This window comes from Anthonomus grandis, chromosome 9, assembly GCF_022605725.1.
Source record: "Anthonomus grandis grandis chromosome 9, icAntGran1.3, whole genome shotgun sequence".
NCBI lineage: Eukaryota > Metazoa > Arthropoda > Insecta > Coleoptera > Curculionidae > Anthonomus > Anthonomus grandis.
In genome coordinates, this window is record NC_065554.1 from 20,126,512 (window position 1) to 20,148,792 (window position 22,281).

At 30.9% G+C, this 22,281-nt stretch overlaps 1 protein-coding gene across 6 annotated transcripts in view; it reads left to right on the forward strand.

Moving 5' to 3' along the window:
* The window catches only part of LOC126740811 (protein tramtrack, alpha isoform-like), a 76,631-nt gene that overhangs the window by 19,142 nt on the left and 35,208 nt on the right, over window positions 1-22,281 (forward strand). Inside the window, exon 1 of one of the 6 annotated variants that reach the window (XM_050446998.1) lies at window positions 15,994-16,254. The exons of the other annotated variants lie outside the window; for them this stretch is intronic. The gene's annotated coding sequence lies outside the window, so the exon portion shown is untranslated. Of the gene's footprint in view, window positions 1-15,993; window positions 16,255-22,281 lie in introns of those variants that run through there. 6 annotated transcript variants of the gene reach the window in all.

Consider the following 22,281-nt stretch of genomic DNA (forward strand, 5'->3'; position numbering starts at 1 on the left):
GATACTGGATAAGATAATGTAGTTCCAGCAGGTTTTTAGCTACATTCTGAAAGTTTCTAGATCAATCAAATGCTCTGGATGACTTTCGTTGGTTTTTAAATATCTGTAGCTTATTCGACCTACTTTAGAGCTTCCAAATGCCTGGAATAAGACTCTCATTCATTTGTAACCAACTTTCAGTAACACTTAATAGCAATTTAAAGCCAGTCAAATATCTCGCATAACACTTACTACTCTACTGGAACAACAAATTCTAGTCCCGGCATGTTTAAGGTACATTCGGAGGGTTTCTAGACCACTCTAATGCCTGGAATATGCCCTTGAATTACTAGTATTGATTTGCAAAGCTTTTCAGCTTATTCCATCAACTTTAGAGCTTCCAAATGCCTTGAATAAGACCTTGTATATTCATATGTAATTAACTTTCAATAACACTTTAGAGCAGTTGAGAGCCAGTCAAATGGTTGAAATGAAAGACGATTTAAATACTTAGTTGTAATTAATTTATTTGGATTTCTTGACCTTCGATCCAGATCCAGAGGTGCACTTGATATTTTTTGTGAAATTTAAAGGACCTAGAAACTTTCGTGTTATTCATATCAATTAAATACGTAAAAATTCTTTTAGGTCCAATTCTTTAAATGCCAATTCAGAAAAATTGCATTTAAGTATCAATTCTAAATATTTTTTATAAAAATTTAAAAATTCTTATTAGTTGTTATTCACCACCACAAAATCAAAAAAAAAGTTTAAATATTTAAAAGATGTACAGAGGTGTATTGTGAGAGTCATCATTCTCAATATTCTGAAAATTATATGAGTAAAATAACTCTAATAAGTAATAAGACCTTAATTAGAACGTCTTCAAATCAATTTCTTCTTGAAAAATATTTTTCAACTGATAGACACTATTTGTTTGTTAAATTATTTAAGAAAAAGCAGTGGTGTATAGTTTATTTTCCTAAAAATACTTAAAACCAATGTCAGTCTCCTACTAGTGAGAAAAATATAGAACATCTCTATAGATGCAATAGACTTCGTCAGTCTGACAGTTTGACAAAGTCATAGTCCTAATAACAGTCAAAAGCGCTATGCAGATATTATTAGTACATTCTTTCTTATGAGGATTACGTGTTTTATTTTATTTTGATTTTCCCGATCTCTAAAGGCATTCAAAACTTTCACCATATTTCTTACAAATATCTAAATTGGCGTAAAACCGATAAAAGAGAAATCTTTTATAATTTCTATGCATCTAACAAATTGTCAAATAAGTTTATTAAAATTTTTTTTTTTTCAAAAATCTCTAAAAATCCCCATCGAAAACCCCATAAAAACCTATTATTTCTGCCAATTATAAAATCGAAAATGTTTTGAAATGTTTAAAAAATACATTTTTAAATTCCTTAAAAAATATGCGAAAATTAATATTTTTTCTACGTTGAAAAGATTTTCAGGATTCTTCTATTTCATAAAATTTTCACTGATTTTTTGATAATAAAACGAACTTAGTCAAAGGCAACTATATGGTAACTATAGGTAGTACCGACATAATAAACTCATAGAAATGATCAGGAAGATGCATATTGATGGTCAGGTTCTGAGCGTAATAACCTGTCTCTATTGAAACCAAAAAGGGATGCGTACTCTAGCAATTTCTGTTCAATATATACTCTGAACAAATCTTCAGAGAACCATTTAGAGTTTTAAATTTCAGAAATAATTAATAACATTAAATATACTAATGATACAGTTATATCCCAAATAACAGCAACAAGTTTCAAAGACTCATGCAAATCATACATACAACAAGATAAGAATATGTCCTAGAACTTAATACAACCAAAACTAAATGCATGCTCATCAGCAGAACACAGCAACCTCCAATGCAATTGACTTTAAACAACCAAAACATATATTAAGTAGACATACCTTGGTACCACAGTCAAAAATGGGCTCAGTCAACAGAAATACGAACACAAATTGAAAAAGCATGAAACGCGTTTAACAATATGAAAAAGTGGTTAACAAGCATCTCTAGGGAACTAAAATTAAGACTTCCAACCGACGCCACCTTGAAGAAATTAGAAGCTTCCATACTTCGGATATATTACCATGAGGCATATTAAATAGGTACCTCCTGCTACAGTTAATAGTTCAAGTTAATAGTACTTAAAGTATCGACAGCAGGAGGGGTTCGGAAAGAAAACGACACTCATGGATACATAACCTATAACAATGGTTCGGACTAACATTGGCCAAATTGTTCAGAGTAAACAAAGTCAAAATAGTCTTAATATCCATTGTCTGAAGCGGAAGAAGAAGTAGTCAAAGTTAATGCATGTAGAACTATTTCGTAGAGTAGTATGAGCGTAATATTATGTAATGCAAAATACATAATATAATGAGACATCATTTCCTAAATACCGGAACTAATTGTTAACATCCGTCTTTTACTAGTAGGAATGATAGTACCACATACAATAAGAATTATGATCACAGTTGAATCTCGAGAGCACTAAATTGCTCTTTAGTGAAATTTTAGGTGACTTATGCTGGTTTTGTATTCAAGCCCTTTATTATATTAATCAAAACTAGAAATTTGATCAATTGCTTACAACTATAATTATACCATAAAATCACTTTTCTTAATTAATAATTTTTATGTTCCATTCTTGTCGCATGAAATATATAGCGTTAATTATAACAGTTAGAGCTTAAGAGACCTCTGAAGTATTTTTAATCTCTTCTCTTGTAACTATCGAATATTCTATGTATTATAATGTATTTAAAATATTGGAACCATATAAAAATAAGTGAAGCTCAAGTGAGGCTCTAACTAATGACCCAAATATAGAGCCAAAACTTTGTCAAAATTTTTTCAAAAATTTATATACTCATTTTTTATATAAATAAATTTTTTTTTTCAAACGATAATGTGCATGAGTGCAAATACTGCAATTTTGAGAATATATGTATAATAATATGTATAAAAAAAAGTTGTTTATTATAATGGGAAATTTTCAATGTCTATTATATCCTTATTCTTTCTCCGGGATTTCCTGCTTATTGCAGCACATCCGGTGACCCAAAATACATTATCGTAATGATGTGGATCACAGAAAAATTACCCAATTTGGAAATTCCTTAACGGAATTGAGGTTTTGTTTTACTTTTTAAAGAATTTTTGAAATATAGAATATTACTGCATGAAACCAAACAATTTTCAGGCATTTCTTGGAGAAGAATTTAACTCTTAGATGCTCCATTAGTATTTTTTTAAATCAAATTTCTGACTAAAATAACATTGAACTTACGTCATAGTTATATAAATTGTGCATCACTTATTCCAATTGTCTAGATGATAATTACAATACGTGATCAATGATAATCATCATCCACGATGATGGGCTGCTATGAATTTTGATAATTTTTTAGTGCTTGAATTGCCTAATTTATGAATTATTATTTTTCTACTCAACTTTTACATCATGAAACAACTTTCAGGACTACCCTGCTTGCTGCAGCACATCTGGTTACCCAAAGGCGATTTTTAATGAAATAAAACGAATAAGCTCATCAAAACATGTTATAGATCATAGAAATAATTAATTTGGACACTGAAAATACAGTTTTTTTGAGTTCAGTCAATCTTATGTAACCTACTACTAAATGACGATATTTGATGACGATATATCACGTTTACTCTTCAAATAATATATAAATACAAAATCTCAATAACTTTTTAATAACATCCTGATAATTAAAACATACGTTAAAAAGAAACAAAAACAATGTATGTTGAATGCCTTAACTGAGCCATAGCAGGAAGAGAGTCACTTTAATTTATCATCTAACGGTAAAATTCGTTTGACACCCATATAAAATTGCCGCGTTGCCAGATGTCGTGGTAATTCCTTGAGTGTAATTAAACAGTTTTTTTTCGAATTAAAAGTGGCTTTTGATTTTAATTAATGCTTAGCTGACGTGAGTAAAGGTTGAATGTTCAGTGAATCACACGGAGGTTAAGGCATTTTAATGGTTTAAAGTTTTCTGAGATGTCTAGTGAAGCCTTCAGGCTTCAATGCCAAAGAACTCAATTAGTATGCTACTACATCCAGTAGTTGATTTATTTTTTGTAATCTTGCATAATTTAGTGATTTATATGGTTTTTATTTAAATTTTTGATTATGCTTTTAATTAATATATTTTAGAATTTAATCAGTTTTCAATCAAGGAACTTGTTAACTAAATCATAAGATTTGCAGCAGTAATTTATGATTTTTTTGAGCAACTACTGATATTTTAACTACGTTTTGCAACAAATTATCTTTTTGTATGTACTTATGCTCGCTGTAGATGAGCAGCATTGATTACGACGAATTTCAGATTTGAAATAGACAACCTCGTCTATTTATTTGCTTTTACTGCGTATATTTGTTAAATGAATTAAAAAGTTGGATCAATTACTTTTTTCCGATTTTTCCTTCTCTTTATTATATTATGCCAATTTTTTCTCTATTAAACATATTAAAATTTACAGAACTTATTAGGGATTCTCTAATTTGGAGAATATACCATTATAATAGCAGATAAATACTATTTGCTTTGCAATTTAGTTTCACATCCAATCGATATTTAAAAAAAAACATGAGGTCTCTAATAGCATGGTCCCAAAGACCTTGAAGAGCATAAGATGTAGAATATATGAGTTTCCACTACAACGTGAAATATAGCAATAACGATAGTGCAATAAAGAAAGATCAAGCGAAATATTAAATGTCTGCCACAGAAGAAAGAATTGAATATTAAAGATTCAAAATAAATTTTTTATATAACCACTTCTTAATAAAAATATATCAATAATATGAAACATAATTAATAGTACTTAAAGTGTGGTTTGTTAATCTTAGCAATCTTAATTAATTTGATCAACAATCCGATAATTAACAACATGTTTAGTATATGTTTTCTATTTAACCAAAACCCTATGCGACTCAAGAGTTTCTATGTTTATTTTACTGTATAGCATGAAAAGTGATAAACCAAACTAATCTTCAACAGCGACTATAACAAACTGACAGCACTTTAAAAGAATCAGGTAATTTTCACTGATATTATAAGTCAAGAAACATAATTATCTTACGATTGTTTTATAAACATTGTGATTTAAAATTGATAATTTTGTCTAAAAATATCTTAAATAGCAGTTTTTTAAATTATATTAGTAGCCAGGAACCACGGCTAAATTGCTACCATACCATTAATGTCCCCTTTTAAAATATATCGTGACAATTTTAGCCCTATTTTGTTCAACAGATAGGCACTAATAGGGTCATATTCCCTGCATCATATTAAAAGCGTATAATCAACAATGTAGGTTAGCCAAGTTTAAATTTTAAACCGATAATAAGCTGGTGGTTTATCCATTATATTCATTTTCATAAAGTTGGTAATTGCTTTTGCCCAATTAATTTTTTTACTTTTTTTACCTAATTTTAGTCTTTAGCAGATCTTCCAAACTGTGTCCTTAGCACATTCATTCACTTTTATCCTGAATGTTTTAGATTTTAGAGCTTCGTATGTGTCTTCTTGAGTGAAAGTCTTCTTCTCCTTTTTTTTGCTCCTTGACCACATGGGGTATAGCCTCCTCAGACCCAAGGTGAATGCCAAAGAACTCAATTAGTATGCTACTACATCCAGTAGTTGATTTATTTTTTGTAATCTTGCATAATTTAGTGATTTATATGGTTTTTATTTAAATTTTTGATTATGCTTTTAATTAATATATTTTAGAATTTAATCAGTTTTCAATCAAGGAACTTGTTAACTAAATCATAAGATTTGCAGCAGTAATTTATGATTTTTTTTGAGCAACTACTGATATTTTAACTACGTTTGCAACAAATTATCTTTTTGTATGTACTTATGCTCGCTGTAGATGAGCAGCATTGATTACGACGAATTTCAGATTTGAAATAGACAACCTCGTCTATTTATTTGCTTTTACTGCGTATATTTGTTAAATGAATTAAAAGTTGGATCAATTACTTTTTTCCGATTTTTCCTTCTCTTTTTATATTATGCCAATTTTTTCTCTATTAAACATATTAAAATTTACAGAACTTATTAGGGATTCTCTAATTTGAGAATATACCATTATAATAGCAGATAAATACTATTTGCTTTGCAATTTAGTTTCACATCCAATCGATATTTAAAAAAAAACATGAGGTCTCTAATAGCATGGTCCCAAAGACCTTGAAGAGCATAAGATGTAGAATATATGAGTTTCCACTACAACGTGAAATATAGCAATAACGATAGTGCAATAAAGAAAGATCAAGCGAAATATTAAATGTCTGCCACAGAAGAAAGAATTGAATATTAAAGATTCAAAATAATTTTTTATATAACCACTTCTTAATAAAAATATATCAATAATATGAAACATAATTAATAGTACTTAAAGTGTGGTTTGTTAATCTTAGCAATCTTAATTAATTTGATCAACAATCCGATAATTAACAACATGTTTAGTATATGTTTTCTATTTAACCAAAACCCTATGCGACTCAAGAGTTTCTATGTTTATTTTACTGTATAGCATGAAAAGTGATAAACCAAACTAATCTTCAACAGCGACTATAACAAACTGACAGCACTTTAAAAGAATCAGGTAATTTTCACTGATATTATAAGTCAAGAAACATAATTATCTTACGATTGTTTTATAAACATTGTGATTTAAAATTGATAATTTTGTCTAAAAATATCTTAAATAGCAGTTTTTTAAATTATATTAGTAGCCAGGAACCACGGCTAAATTGCTACCATACCATTAATGTCCCCTTTTAAAATATATCGTGACAATTTTAGCCCTATTTGTTCAACAGATAGGCACTAATAGGGTCATATTCCCTGCATCATATTAAAAGCGTATAATCAACAATGTAGGTTAGCCAAGTTTAAATTTTAAACCGATAATAAGCTGGTGGTTTATCCATTATATTCATTTTCATAAAGTTGGTAATTGCTTTTGCCCAATTAATTTTTTTACTTTTTTTACCTAATTTTAGTCTTTAGCAGATCTTCCAAACTGGTGTCCTTAGCACATTCATTCACTTTTATCCTGAATGTTTTAGATTTTAGAGCTTCGTATGTGTCTTCTTGAGTGAAAGTCTTCTTCTCCTTTTTTTGCTCCTTGACCACATGGGGTATAGCCTCCTCAGACCCAAGGTGAAATGAAAACATATCTTTTTAAAACACGTACTTTTTTGTAAAGTGTTGGGCCCAAAAAACAACAAAATATCAAAAAAAAATATTTTTTTGTTTTTTACTGTAAAAAGTAAGGTATCATATTTGATACTTTGGGTTTAAATAAATACAAAAAAAGTTTCAAAAAAAAAACTTTATTGGTGAAAAAGAGCAAAACAGTTTCGCTCAACGGAGCAGCAAAGATATACGTCACATGAGGCACACTTAGCAAATGTCAATTTACCACATTTCGGATATCGACATTTTAATCTGGATTTCTGGTCGTGTTTGGTAAATACTGGTAGATGAGTATTTCCCTGCTTCCTCTCTCTTCTATCTGGAATAGGCTAAATTTTCCTTTGTTTTCGGGGCGTTACCTGCTCTTCATCAGAATCACTTTGCTCGCAATCTGCTTGAGGAATAATCCCACTGGATTTGGCTTACCCCTAACAAATTGTCGCATTTTTACTTGGCCATGAAAAGGAATCATGTGTTCATCTATTGACACTGTTATCGTTCGTTCATTTAAACGGCATCCTCTTTGCACCATGTCCAATAAAGGCCTTACTTTCCAGAATCTATCTATTATTTTTTCTTCATTGGTAACCCTCTGATCTTCTACAAGTTTTACCCGTGATCGCAATATAAAGTACCGATTTCTTAAAATTGTGTCTGGAACAATGGGTACTCTTGTACTTCGCGCTCAGTACATCCTTATTCTCGGTAGACCATAAATTCCAATCAACATGGAAGCTCCAACGAATTTTCGCAATTCATATTCAGAAGTTTCAAGGGAACGGCCTGTCTCAATAACCTCACGCATATATGTGAATCCTGCCATTTGTTCAAAGAAAGTATCAGAAATGTATTTTCTTAGGTACATACTTGATTGATTTAATTGAGTGGAAATGTTCTCGTTTTTAAAGTTAAACTGGAATGGTTTAAATTCCCGGACACGGGACCAAGTTTTTCCATAGCCTGGTAAATAATGGACAAGAGGCTCGTCATCCGAAGAATCACTCATATTTTCTGCCATCATACCATATCCTCTATACTTTCTAATCCATCCTGATGATCAAGGTTAATATTAACCAAATCCAAGTCCACATCTACTTCATCCCCACTCTCCGACGATAAATCGCCGATATCTGATTGGTCTAGGTCCAGATTAAGAACTAATTCTTCTAGCCCGAAGCTGGTTAAGGCCCCTAAAAATTATTTCATAGACGAGTGACGAAATAATGATGTTCAACAAGGCAAATAATTAAAAAAACCCAAAATATGATTTTATATTTAACACACAAATTCCTAACAATTCATTTATTTTTGTAGTCTTAGAGACCCAAGATATCACTGGTGATACCTTTACTAAGTCTACCATTTGCGGCACGATTAGATTACTAAGAGATAATTTTTTTATTACACATGTTCTATGTGCTACCTGCCGTCAATATATAACAATAAAAAAGCAAGAACAATATTAGTTACTCTTATTTTGGTCAAAAGGCATAATGATGCAACGTGCACTTGCAAATGTAAACAATACACTAACCTAACCTCGCGTGTGCGCATATTTGGCTATGTATCATTTATGATACCATGGAACTGGCGGCTAATTGCTTCAGCGCGCCGAAAAAAAAATTAAATCCTCAGGTATCATATATGATACCTGGGGTCTGAGGAGGACAGCTTAAATAAGTAGGAAGAAAATAAATTATTTTTATTTGGATTTTTGGAATGGTTGGTTGGACTTTCTTCTAGTAGATGTCTAATGTAAAATTTAAGATAAAAACCATCTGATTTCAAACCTACCTTACCAGGAAATTAATAATTCTGGAAAATATTAGATCCTTCATATTGCAACTTTATTCCAATGGTATCTATAGGGTAAGAATTTAGAATCATAATATTTTTCTTATTGTAGCATATAATTTTTTACGTTACCGTATTGTTTGTGCCAGATCTTCTAAATTATTACTATTAACATTCTGTATGTATTATTATTCTTCTCTTTTTAGTTTTTTGCTTGTTCCGCTTTTTCCTCTGCTTCTTTTTTTTCAGCTTTCCTAATTTATTTTAATTTCGTCAAATTTCTGACGTTTTTTAAGATGTTTGTTTTTATTTTTTTTTTTTTATTCTGTCATGCTTTACTTCATCAACAATCTAGCCATTGAACTAGGAACTGCATTTATTTGCCTTTAATTGATTTTCAAATGGTTAGAATATGAATAGTCAGAATATCAATTGCTTTACTTGCCAAGAAAGTGAAACTCTTTATATTCATAAATTTGGTAGCTTTCCATTAAAATTGAGTTAGAAGCATTTTGCTGAGAGTATTCGGCAAGAGTCGTCCATAATGAACAATAATAATTTTTTCTGTAATTTCTTTCAAATTAAGGGATATGGTTTTTTCATTAAAGAGAAATCTTCAGTTAAAAAGTCTTCATTTTCTTCTTCGTATTTTCGTTCTTTCTCGTCTAACTCCTTTTATATACCTTTTTGTTTTTTTTTTTTAAGAATTTTGATAATTTGAATTTGGAAGATGTTTTCTTAAAAGGAAATCTTTTGTCCACAAAATAAAATGCTAATTTGTCTTAAGAGTGAGGCATTTCAATGAGACAACTCATCATCATCAGATTTACCACTTCGGACAGAACCATGTACTTTCATTTCCATTCCGAAGTTGATAAAGTAAGGGATTTGACCAGTAACTGAATGCTTGGATGTATTAATAGTACAAGATAGTGCTGAAAGACGGCAACGCATAACTTAGTCCTTTTCACTTATTAAATAAAATGAGAAATATTGTCCCCTAAAAATGTGATTGTTGTTTGGACATCATTCTTCACTACACCTGTAACTGTTGCTCAGAAAGGTCTACGCTGCAGCAGGATCGAATTAGATTTAGGGCTATTATCAATAGAAGAGGAGGTAGCTAAGAAGTGCAATTTTGAAGTGAGAAATATTTGCAAGTCGCAAATCGAGAAAAGCGCCATTGTAATAAAAAAAATTATTCCAAAAAAACTTATTTGAATTTGTTAGATTTTCAGTTGTTTGTTCTCGTCTTGTGTACGAGCTTGGTAGGATTGTAGGCCAGCAAGTTATGGGCCCAATTTTCTTTGAAGAAAATCTAAATAAAGATATTTACAGTTTTTATAATAAGAACGAATTCCAAATCTAGCTGCTTTGTTTCCTGATCAAATAGAAGCTGATATGACAAATAGCAACATCTGGTTTCAACAAGATAGTCCACTTCCCCATTTTGCACGTCCTGTTAGACACTATCTGGATACAATATTTCCTGGCAGATGGATTGATAGAAACGGACCTTTTGAATGGCCACCAAGATCTCCCGATCTAACTCCATTAGATTTTTGAAATTCAAAGTTTATATGTCCAAGCCCGCAAACATTGAGGAGGAGTTGAACACCAGAATAAGGCATGAGTGTAAATTATTTTTTTCTAGAAGTTATTAGAAACATTCAAAAAGAATTTCACGTACTCTTAGGGCATTGCCAAATGGGCTACATTTTGAACATTTATAAGAGAAAAAAATACCGGGTAAATGTTTGTTATTCTTGAAAACAAGGTGTTTCAATTATCTTGGAAATCGTAAGTCATAAAAAACCTGAAACTTTGCAGTCGATAGGCTCTATAGAAACGATTTTCAGATCGTTAAGGATAATATTAAATAGTAAATGCACTAAATTTTTAACATTTGTTACAAAACTTTTGGAGTAAAACAGATTTTATTATTTATATTAAATAAAAAAAATATTTGAATTATCTTGAAACTGGTATATAAACTGTATAATTTGATACTCCCTTTAAAAATATGCAAGAAAAAATTGGGTTACTATTTAAAAAAAGTGTCGATGACGTCATATCTTATTTTTGGAACGCACTGTATAGGTTTGTTTTCCAGAAAAAAGAGTGGACTAGAAATACTAATCGACCGGCAAAAAGCATATGAAATACTGAATTTATTCCAAGGTACAGACACTGTATACAGGGTCTTGCAAAGATGCATTGGTCTTCCATGTGTATGACAGAAAGAAACCATTTAAGTCAAAGTAATCCTTCATTATAAAGTGATATTTCTGATGTCAAGATGAAATTAAATGATGTAGTGATTTTTAAGGTGGTCTAAAAAGTGAAATAAAAAACTGACACTTATTTTAAAAAAATGCCGCTTATATCGCCACACTTTTTTGAAGCACCTTGTATATTTAAAAATATTTTCCAGACCAGTTACATACGGGGTGTCCTATTTGCCTTGTATGACTATTCCTATTTCCGAAACTATAGGGATACGAGGGCGGTTAAATTAGGAAAAAGTTGTTAATTTTGATGCTTATTCTGAATCTTTTTACAGCGTTGCAAAATGTTTAGTAGTTAAATGTGAATTACAGAGAAATTTAATTTTAGAGTTTTATAATTTTTTGTGCTCTATTTCATCACCTATAATTTTTTGTTATGAAGTTTGGTATCCTGGCAACGGCTATCAACTTTTTTTTTAAATACGGACCTGCATTTTTTATAACTTATTTTGAAAGCATTTTTCATTCTCTTTAAATTGATGTATCTCACTCCTAAACGTTTCCCAACGTTTCAGCGTATTAATAACCATCATCAGGAATGTTTCTTTAGTGCGGATCTGACTTTTAATTGCCAAAAACTTAAATACTTTTAAATGTTTGCTCTTTTCCTCATAATGCAAAACTTAATTAGCTAAAAACTTAAGCTTATTAACCTGGAGGTTATTTATGTTAAATCCTAATCTAAATATAATAATAATAATAATAATGTCTTTATTAAAATTTACAATTGGTAAATTCTAAATGGCGAAGTTGAAGCTTACTTCCTAGCTTAACCATACAAATCAGCTTGAAGTTAGATATTACAAAAAATTTCAAAATGTATCTTAAATTGCATAGTTACAAAATATTAAGTTCTAACTGCCTATATGCACAACCGATTAACATTACAACGTTTGATAACCACACAGACTTATGAAATTTACAATAAGTTAAAGAATAGATATTTAACAACACTCTAGGCTAACAGAGATCAGTAATATAACTGCTTATTTTTCGTTTAAATATAGAAGGTGAAATATATTTTAACTCAGGAGGAATTTTATTATATTGCAGATGAATACAGTAACTAAAGCTCCTCTCAAATAAAACAGTTTTATGAAAAGGAGGTGTAATAAAATGCTTATTTCTTAAGTCCAAAATATGAGCGTCATATGTAAACTTAAGTTTCTGATAAAGGTAATTAGGGCATTTTTTAAAGACAATTTTATTAAAGAGAACAAGACTATGTAGTAACCTCCTTTCACTCATATTTAGCCATCTCATCAAGCGTAACTCACTACTCACACCTCTATCAAATTTTCTCATTCCATTAATTAGCCTTACACAACAATTTTGAATGTACTGTATTCTTTTTATATCACTTATCAAAAGGCAGGGGCCAGACAAAACACCACAGTAAGTGAAATGGGACAATACAAGACTGTTATATAAAACTTTTTTTAGTTCCTTAGGAGCTGCCTCTGACTATAAAGTAGCTTAAGGTTAATAAAAGCTTTTTTAATACATTGATCAATGTGCTCAGTGAACCTCAACTTAACATCTAATAAAACTCCAAGATTCCTAGCCGCATTACTACAATTTATTAGTTGACCATTCAATTTAATCTGAACAAATTTCTCATATGTGTCTCTGGAATTCAACCTACCAAAAAGAAAAACCTTACATTTACTTGGGTTTAAACTCAATCAATGATTTTCATGCATGTTAAGGTCGTAAGATACCTTATCATTAGCTTCTAAGATTTTGTTAGGGGGAAAAGAGAAATAAACCTGGGTATCGTCGGCATATAGATGGACTTTTGAATATTTGAGACTCTTACACATTTGATACAGGGTAAAGAATAGAGGACCAAGAATAGACCCTTGTGGTACTCCGCAAGAGAGATCCATAGCCGAGGATTGCTTCCCATTGAGCTTCACTATCTGAGTTCGACCGGTCAAATATTGCCGAACTAGAGAGCGAGCACTCTCCCCAAAACCTAAGAATTTTAGTATAGCCAGTAATAGTTGGTGATTTAACTTATCAAAGGCCTTGGAGTAATCAAGTAGAGTCAAGATTGTTAACTCATTACAATCAGTTGACTGTATAATATCGTCAGTTACTTTTAGAAGAGCAGTAGAGCAGCTGAAGTCTTTTCGAAACCCGGACTGAATAACCGGCAAGATATCAAATCTGTTTACGTATGTTCTGATTTGGCTTTCCAGTACCCTCTCTAAAACTTTTGAGATGACAGGGAGAATGCTAATAGGCCTAAGGTCGGATAATTCAGTTGGAGAAGGGACTTTTGGAATAGGGATAAGGTATGAGGACTTCCAAGAATCGGGAAAAGTTGAAGATTCAATACAAAAATTAACAAGATGCACTAGAAATGGAAGAATATATGGACAGCAGTGGAGCAGCATTGACAAGCCTATACCATCTGTCCCAATGGCCTCAGATTTCATTGAGAATAAAGTAGATTTAACTTCTTCAAGCGTTGCTAGCTGAAACTCGAAGTTTCCTACCCCTTCCTTGACATTTAGTAGATAATAAGACAACGTTTCTGGATTAGGCGCGTTGGAAGATGCAGCATTTATAAAAAAGGTATTTATGATTTCAGGGTCACCCAAGTGGTCAGGAATGGTGTTTTGAGGCTTGCAATGTATGTTCAGCTGACGTAGTACCTTCCAGTTATTTTTGGAGTCACCCTTTTGTAAGGTGTTATTGAGATAGCACTTCTTCTCTATTTCAACAGCCGCTGTCACTTGGTTCCGAAGTTGGCGATAGTGTTCCCAATTTAATTCAGTTTTTTATCTTTTGTACTTGGACAAGGCCCCATTTGTAAGATAAATAAGATGTTTGATATTATCTGTGATCCAAGGACTCCTTCCTTTAGTAATTCTGGCCGTTTTAAATGGCGCATGTATATTAAAATAATAATAATATATGTTAAAAAATGTAATTTTAAATTATGAATCTTATTGATATTATCCGTTTAGTTTAGTTGGCTGTGTCACTAGTTGAAGTAGTTGAAATATTTGTTGGATTGTTAATAACGGTCCTATAAATTGGCCCGCAAGATCGCCTGATTTAACATCCATTGATTTTTTCACATAGAATTTTATTAAGAACCAGGTTTATCAAACTACGCCCTCCATTTAGAGGACCTATGTGTAAAAATAAGAAAAACGTGCAATAAAATTTCAATTCATTCAACAATATTCAAAGAAAAAGTGTAACCAATGCGCGCAAATGCTTACAAAATAACGGTGGTCATTTCGAACATTTAGATTAATAACAATTTATTTCATAATTATTTATATATTATTATAGCATTTATTTATTTTAAATATGTTCTGGATTTATTTTTGATCATTATTATATTGTTTATTAAAAATAAATTTATTATAAAGTAAGTCAGGTCATTGTTGTAATATTTATTTTTTTTAATTACCTCCTTTGAATATTGATGTTTAACACATGACGTTGACATTGATGACAGCTATACAAATGGTACATTCCTTAAAGGTTATTTCAAAAACCAAGTAATTTTATATCTAAAATGGAATTATTATTAATATTACCACTTTTATATTATTCTAGCGTTTATAAGTATTTTTAAATAACAACCAAAAAGATAAACTTTTTACTGTTACTAATTAATTTACAATTGAAAAAAAAATCAGGCCTCGCATTAAGGAAACATTCCTGATGATGGCTTTTAATACGTCGAAACGTTATGTATGAGATACATCATTTTAAAGGGAATAAAAATGCTTTTAAAAAAGTTATAAAAAATGCAGGTCCCTATTTAAAAAAAAGAAGTTGATAGCCACTGCCAAGATACCAAACGTCATTTAAAAAAGTAAAAGTAAAGTTTTGTAGAGTACAAAAAATTATAAAACTTTGTAATTAAAAGTAAGTTTCTAAAAGCAACAATTTTGGAAATAATAACTAAAATAAAATTTGGCGTTTTTTATACATCACCCTGTAACTCACGAACTAAAAAACATTTTGCAACGCTGTAAAAGAATAAGCATCAAAATTAGCAACTTTTTTCTAATTTAACCGCCCTCGTATTTCCTAGTTTCGGAAATAGCAATAGTCATACATAGTCGCAAATAGGACACCCTGTATACAGCCTAATATCCATTCATTAATATATATAATTCGCAAGCATGCAGTTATTGGTCAAATCTCTTATTTTATCAACTTTGGAATGGAAATGAAGCTATACATGGTTCTGAATATGAAGTTAAATTTCACGGCTCAGTATCTCATAATTAAAACAAGATTAGCATTGATCTTGTGGGGAAAAGACTTACTTTTAAGAAAACTCTACTTGCAAAATGGACTTCTTCAATAAATATCTGATACTTCCTTAAGCCCAACAAGTAAAAACGCCCAGACTCTAGAACAGAACTTGCAAAAACCCTATCTTAACATGGTCCTTCGAACCGGACAATTTCGCCATTACTAAAAATCACCTCCAGCATTCCGTAAAACTAATAAATCCGGCACCACTGCTACAAATCATCAAACCAATCTTCCCTCACGTATTTTTTTTCCTCTTGTTACAACGAAGCGCATAGCAGGAAACGCGGCTACGCTTACTTGGCAACGTCGCACAAGGGGGGCAAAAAACAAGCGAGAATCGCTGCAGCAGCGCGTCCTCGCCCGGCCTGCTATGATCCTCAGTGAGACGAATGCCACCCCGAGCAACCCCGAGCGTAGCCGAACACCCGCCGTCCCACAGTCGTCAGGGCGGCCGCAGGAATTTACAACCCAGCCTGAGCCATCGTTTATACTGTTAAAAATATGGCCGACGAACGACACTTAACAGTTTAGTTAGTTGTTAGTTATGTGGTGAAACTCCTGCTAGGGAGGATATTAGTGTGTTTTGTGCCAAGTGGCTCAGGTATTGAATTTTGTGTAAATTTTGTGTGCGAGTGGCAGTGTTTTGGGTCCACGATTAAAGGCTTTAAGATCGATATATTTGGAATAATCGATATGGATGCTGATCGTCTGGATTTCTGGAGCGTTGTCCGCATTCGACTCTCGACACCCCCTTTCCTTATCTCGCATTATCAGTTTGTTTAGTCGGTTTCACTTTGACAACACACTTTTGCTGCTGTTTACACACACACACGTGAATTAATTAAATAATATTTACAAAAATTGAGGATTTGCGGAAACATTTGCGCTTCACGCTCATAAATCATTTATAAATATTCATCCTTTTTGAGGACATTCGAAGCAATAATTTTTTCAATTTAGGTTTGTAAAAGTATATAAATTCACTATAAGGGTTAAGAAAGGTCATTTGGTTTATCGTTTATAGAAAATAATTTAAGTGCTGTTGTTCAAGCAATACATTTCGGAATTACGAACTTTCAAATATAAACATTTTATTGAGGGAGGGTTTAGTTAAGTCAAGTTATGTCCAGGATCTTACTGTTTTCTTTCAGAAATCAACTTCCAGATCAACATTAAAGCGAAAAGAGTAAATTACATATGTATTCTAAATCATAACTAAAAAATCTTAGATTTAACAATTTTTTGAAATTTTATATTATAAATGGCTTCAACAAAACGTAATTTTTTTCCTAATTGGAATGGTTTTTGGGAACCAAATTTACAATTTAAATTTTGACAAGAAATGAACCCTGTGGTGCAAAAGCATAATAGAAAACAAACTGAAATTTGATTAAAGATGTTTTTAAGAAATATATATACAGCTAAAAACCTAAGGCTTTGTGACAAATATTTGAGGAAATATACTTTAAATTTATCTAGAAATCGACAATATTTCAGCTATGGTTAACTGAAAAATAGTTAGTTTACTGGAAAAATGTAATAATTAAAAAATTTAATTGGTTATGTTTAAGAATGGTTCTTAAGAAAATTAAGTTTAAAGTTGATAAGATGAAAAGAGCCAATTTGAAGTATAACTGGAAAACTATTAGGTTAATTATTATTTGGAGAAAAGTATTATAACTAAAAACTTAATTTTTCATATGCATTTTTTTTTAAATTGTATTGAAGAAAAAATATATTATAGTACAAGGTCATTTTTTATATTTTCCCACCCGCTTAAATTTTTTTGGGGTAACCTGTATAAAAAAATGGTAACTATAAAACTTGTAGAGTTTGACATGTAGTTTTTTCGAAATATAGTGTTAAGTATACAGGGTGTTGTAAAAAAGGTAAAAAAGAGAGACATTTCTTAAATAGGACACGATGTATTTTATTTTTTTAAAAGATCTTTTTGTTCTTTTTTCAAAAATATATACATTAAGAATATTTGGTTCAGCCATTTTTGAAATATTTTGGTTTGAGAGTTTATGATTTGATTGCGAGACTGGCAGCCATTGTTTAACGTTAGAAACTGGTTAAAGTATACTTTTTCAAAATCATTATTTTAAAAAGCTATAAATATTAATATAAAAAAGCAAATTACGGTTAAAATTGAAATTATAGCTGGAAATAAATATTCCTAAAATTAATAACAGGATTTTTTCATAAGCATGATTATTGACCATGAATTTAAAATTTATTATTAAAATTAAAGTATTCTAAATTATTATTGAAAAATCGTAGATAAACTTTAGATTATAAATATCTTGACCAAAAAGTCATTTATTCCGTGTCGTAATGACTTTTTGGGAATCAAATTTACAGTTGAAACTCTGACTAGAAACTATGTAGCCTAAAATCGACAAAAACATAACTACAATAGAAAAAAAAACTGAAATTTAAATAAAAATGTGTTTATCAAAAAAAAAACGATTCAGCTAAAATTATTATAATTTGAACTTTAAGAAAAAAGAAATCATAACTGAAACCTTATAGGTTAATAGTGAAATTAATTACAACTATTTAAGAAAATATACTTTTTTAATATAAATAAATTTTTCTAAAGAAAAGCGCCAATTTGGAGTATAACTGAAAAACTATTAAGCTAATTATTATTAGAGAGAAAACTACTGTAATTAAAAATGTAGACATTAAATTCTTTATTTGCATTTGCATGTAATTGTATTGGATTTTGACAAAATCAAAGCTGAAATTGAAACTGTACCAAGATAAAAATATATTGTGCAATAATAAAATAACCATTACTTTATTAAAAAAAAGTTTAATAATTGTAATTTTTACATTTCTAGCAACAACCGATCTGTTAAATTTTTTCATAACCTCAATGGTTTTTAGGCAAATTTACTTTAAACATTTTAAACACTGAATAAGTGAAAGCTCTTTAAATTTAATGGAACAAAGTGTAATAATTAAAATTTATTCCGTCAAAATGAATTTTTTGTATTGGCTTTTAGAATAATATTTCTAATACTTTAGATAGAAAATAACTATTTTGAGTCATAAATAAAAAAAGAAAAGTGGTATAACTCCGGTAATAACTAAAGTCTTTATATTATCAATTTATCAGTCAAATCCCCCTTTTGCATTTCATTCAAGTATTTTAACCGGAAGTTAACCGATTTTTTTTATTTCGGACTACACCAGTTAAAACTTTAACAACAAAAATAAATAAAAGCCATAACTGACAAATATTAGTTGAACAAAGTCTAAAAACTGAAACTTTTTTTGCCAAAAGTCTCCTATTTGTGTTTGTTTCTTAGAAAATCAAATCTGAAGTAAAAGTTATAATACTTTTCGCCATCAGCCTATTAGGTTTCAGTTATGGTCCCAAATGAGTTCTTTCTACGTTTCTCACTAAGCCTTCCATGCTAGCGTCTAAGTAATAGAACATATTATATTTGTGATTAAAAAAACGCTTAATTGGATTGAAAGACTCAGATAAGCCTCTATATATCTATAAGAATTCTCATCTCATTCTCTCTTTTCTATCTTGGAGACGTCTGTGGTAATTCATATAAGATATTAGGGTCTTCTTACCAGGCACAGGCTATATGAATGATGTTTGTTGCATTTCCACTTGCAAGGAATTATTACTCTCTCTCTTTATCAGAAATATCGAAGAATTCCAAAGTATTTTCTCCAGATTTAAGAATGCTTTGTAAGATTGTATATCTTACTTTATATAGCACATTTTTAGTTTATTTTAATAAGCAAGAGCCAGAGTAACAATTAACATTACAGGGTATTCTTAACGTGATTAGGTGATCTTTCAAGGTTGAATCATTTATCACCTTGTAGAACCCGTCCAAAAAAGTTAATATATCAAAAATTGCCTATATAAAAGTTGCATAATAAGAGAGTTACTTTACATTTTAAAAAATTATTTTTCAATAATGGAAAATCTTCATTAAGTTAAATGGTTACAGTTTTTACAAAAATTGTTCAAAATAGTCTCCATTTGTTCGATTAAAACACAATCTTACTCGACAAATCCACGACCCTTTACAACCTTTGAAAATAAAATCCTAGTATCCACAAATTAAATCATAAGAGTTTCAATTGCAAATTTCAATGCGCTCTTAAAGTTCTTCTGAAGACTGCTCAATCATGATGCACCAACTTTTTAAATAACTATAGGAAAAAATCGCAAGGCAATAAATCTGGGGAGCGAGGAGGCCAAGAAATTGATCAATTACGCCCTATCCATCTATTCGAAAACTCATTATTTAGATGTTCATGAACTTCTCATCTAAAAAGTGGTGGAGCTCTATTATGTAGAAACCACATATTCTGTTTAACATTTAGAAGAAGATCTTCTAATAATTATGCCAGATTATGTCGAAGAAAATCTAAATAAGATCACAGATCAGTCGAGGTGGAAAAAAGTAGGGTCCAATAAGCATGCTATTTAACATGCCAGCACAAACATTTAGTGAAAATCAATGTTGAAAAATAGGTCTATGTATAGCATGTGGATTTGTTATTGCCACAACATGAGTGTTGTAAAAATTTTGCACTCCATCTTGTGTAAATGTAGCCTCGTCTGTACAAAAAATTAATTTCCCAAAATCTTCATTTCTGCCGAACTGTTTTAAAAGCCACTGGCAAAATACAACTCTTCCAGGATGATTTTCAGGTTAAAGCGCATGAACCAATTCATAATGATAAGGATAATACTGTTCTTGTCGTATTGTCAGCCACATCTTACTATGAGCAACTTGAACTTTAACAAACCTATCAAATGTTTCCCTACTTTTTTTATTTTTACTGTGCTGGTAAGTGTCTGTAAAAGCATTCCTTTGCTGATATCATATATTTTATTTTAGAGATGTTAACTTTTAAATCATTTAAATTACACCACTCATAGACCGATTTTAAAATATTATTTAATTTAAATTAAAGCTCATGTGTGTTTAATGTACTAAAATAAAATAAAGCGTCATCTGCAAAGAGATAAGTTGTGCATTCTTTAACATCTATTAAATTATTAATATCTATGATAAATAGCAATTGGCCTAATACACTACCCTGTAGAACACCATACCTTTTAAATACATACTAAACCACTCTAAAACAATCCCCTCTAAACCTATACTTTTTAATTTTGGTATTTATCTCTTGCTATTGATAGTTTCAAATGCTACTCTTCTTATTTCTGACCATAAAGCCATTCTCGCTAGGATTCCATGCCACACTGTTCATCTCATTATATAGGAAGAATTTTCAGCAGAGCAAATTTCAATGCTTTTTCTTCTACTACAGCTTTGGTTAATTGGCACGCAGTTGAAATGGCTTCTGACCCGTTTACTTTGTTATTTCATGTGCTATGTGACAAGATCAATCAGTGTTTACCTAAAAAGAGGCCTAAAATGAAAAATAGAAAACCATGGGTCACAGCAGGCCTCAGAACTTGAGCTAAAAACCTCCGTTTTTTGGCTAAGTTGTGCAAGTATACAACTAATGCAAACATTATTTTTTATCATCAGAAATATCGTAGTCTATACAGAAAGACGATAAAAGCAGCAAAGGTTAAATATTATAGTGACCGCTTGAATGTGTCCTCAAATAGGCAGAGAGAGTGTTGGTCTATTATAAATGACTTCAGGCATTCTCACAAGAAAGTTTCAGAACCAGAAGTAAGACCAAATAGTTTAAATGATTATTACTGTAATATTCCTTATTTATTGCTCAAGGATGTGAATACTAATATTGATCCTTTGCATTATATTCAACGAGTGTCAGTTCAAAATTCTTTTTTCTTTTATTTTGTTACCCTTACTGACGTGAAAGATGCAATTAAAAGCTTAAAAAACCATAAATCAGCTGGAGCCTCAAAATTACTACTCCTTTTGCCTGACTCAGCATTGAGTGCCTTAGCTTCTGCCATAAATAATTCCTTTCATAATGGCATCTTTCCAGCATGTTTGAAAGAGGCAGTGGTTATGCCTCTTTATAATGGTGGAGATTTGAGTGAGTACTTGTAATTTCCGTCCAATTTCTATATTATCTACCCTCTCCAAGATAGTTGAAGTAATCAGAATATTGTCTCTTCATTTTATCTGCAAAACAGTTTAGATTTCAAACGGGAAAAGGGACTCATGACGCTGTTTTCGGCTTTTTGAAGAGTGTCTATTTGTCCTTAAATTCTGGAGAGTCCGCGGCGTCAGTGTTTTGCGATTTATCCAAGGCATTTGACTGTGTAGATCATGTAATACTCCTGTTTAAGCTCAATATTTATAGCTTTACAGGTGTGGCATTGCAATGGCTGGAATCCTATCTGTCTAATCTTACCCAAAGAGTTACAGTATTTGGATGTTTATCCGATTCCAGATCCCTTAAAACTGGAGTACCTCAGGGTTCAGTGTTAGGACCACTATTATTTTTGCTCTATGTAAGTGATTTGGGTTCATAAACTGCAGGGCAAAGTGGGGCATACCACCATTTTATGGAATCATCGAGAATCTGATAATGTTAGAGCCCAGGTTTTTAAGGATCTTAAGATTTTATCGGAGTGGTGTGCTGCAAACAGGCTTGTATTCAATGTGGGCAAAACCTTTATTATGGGATT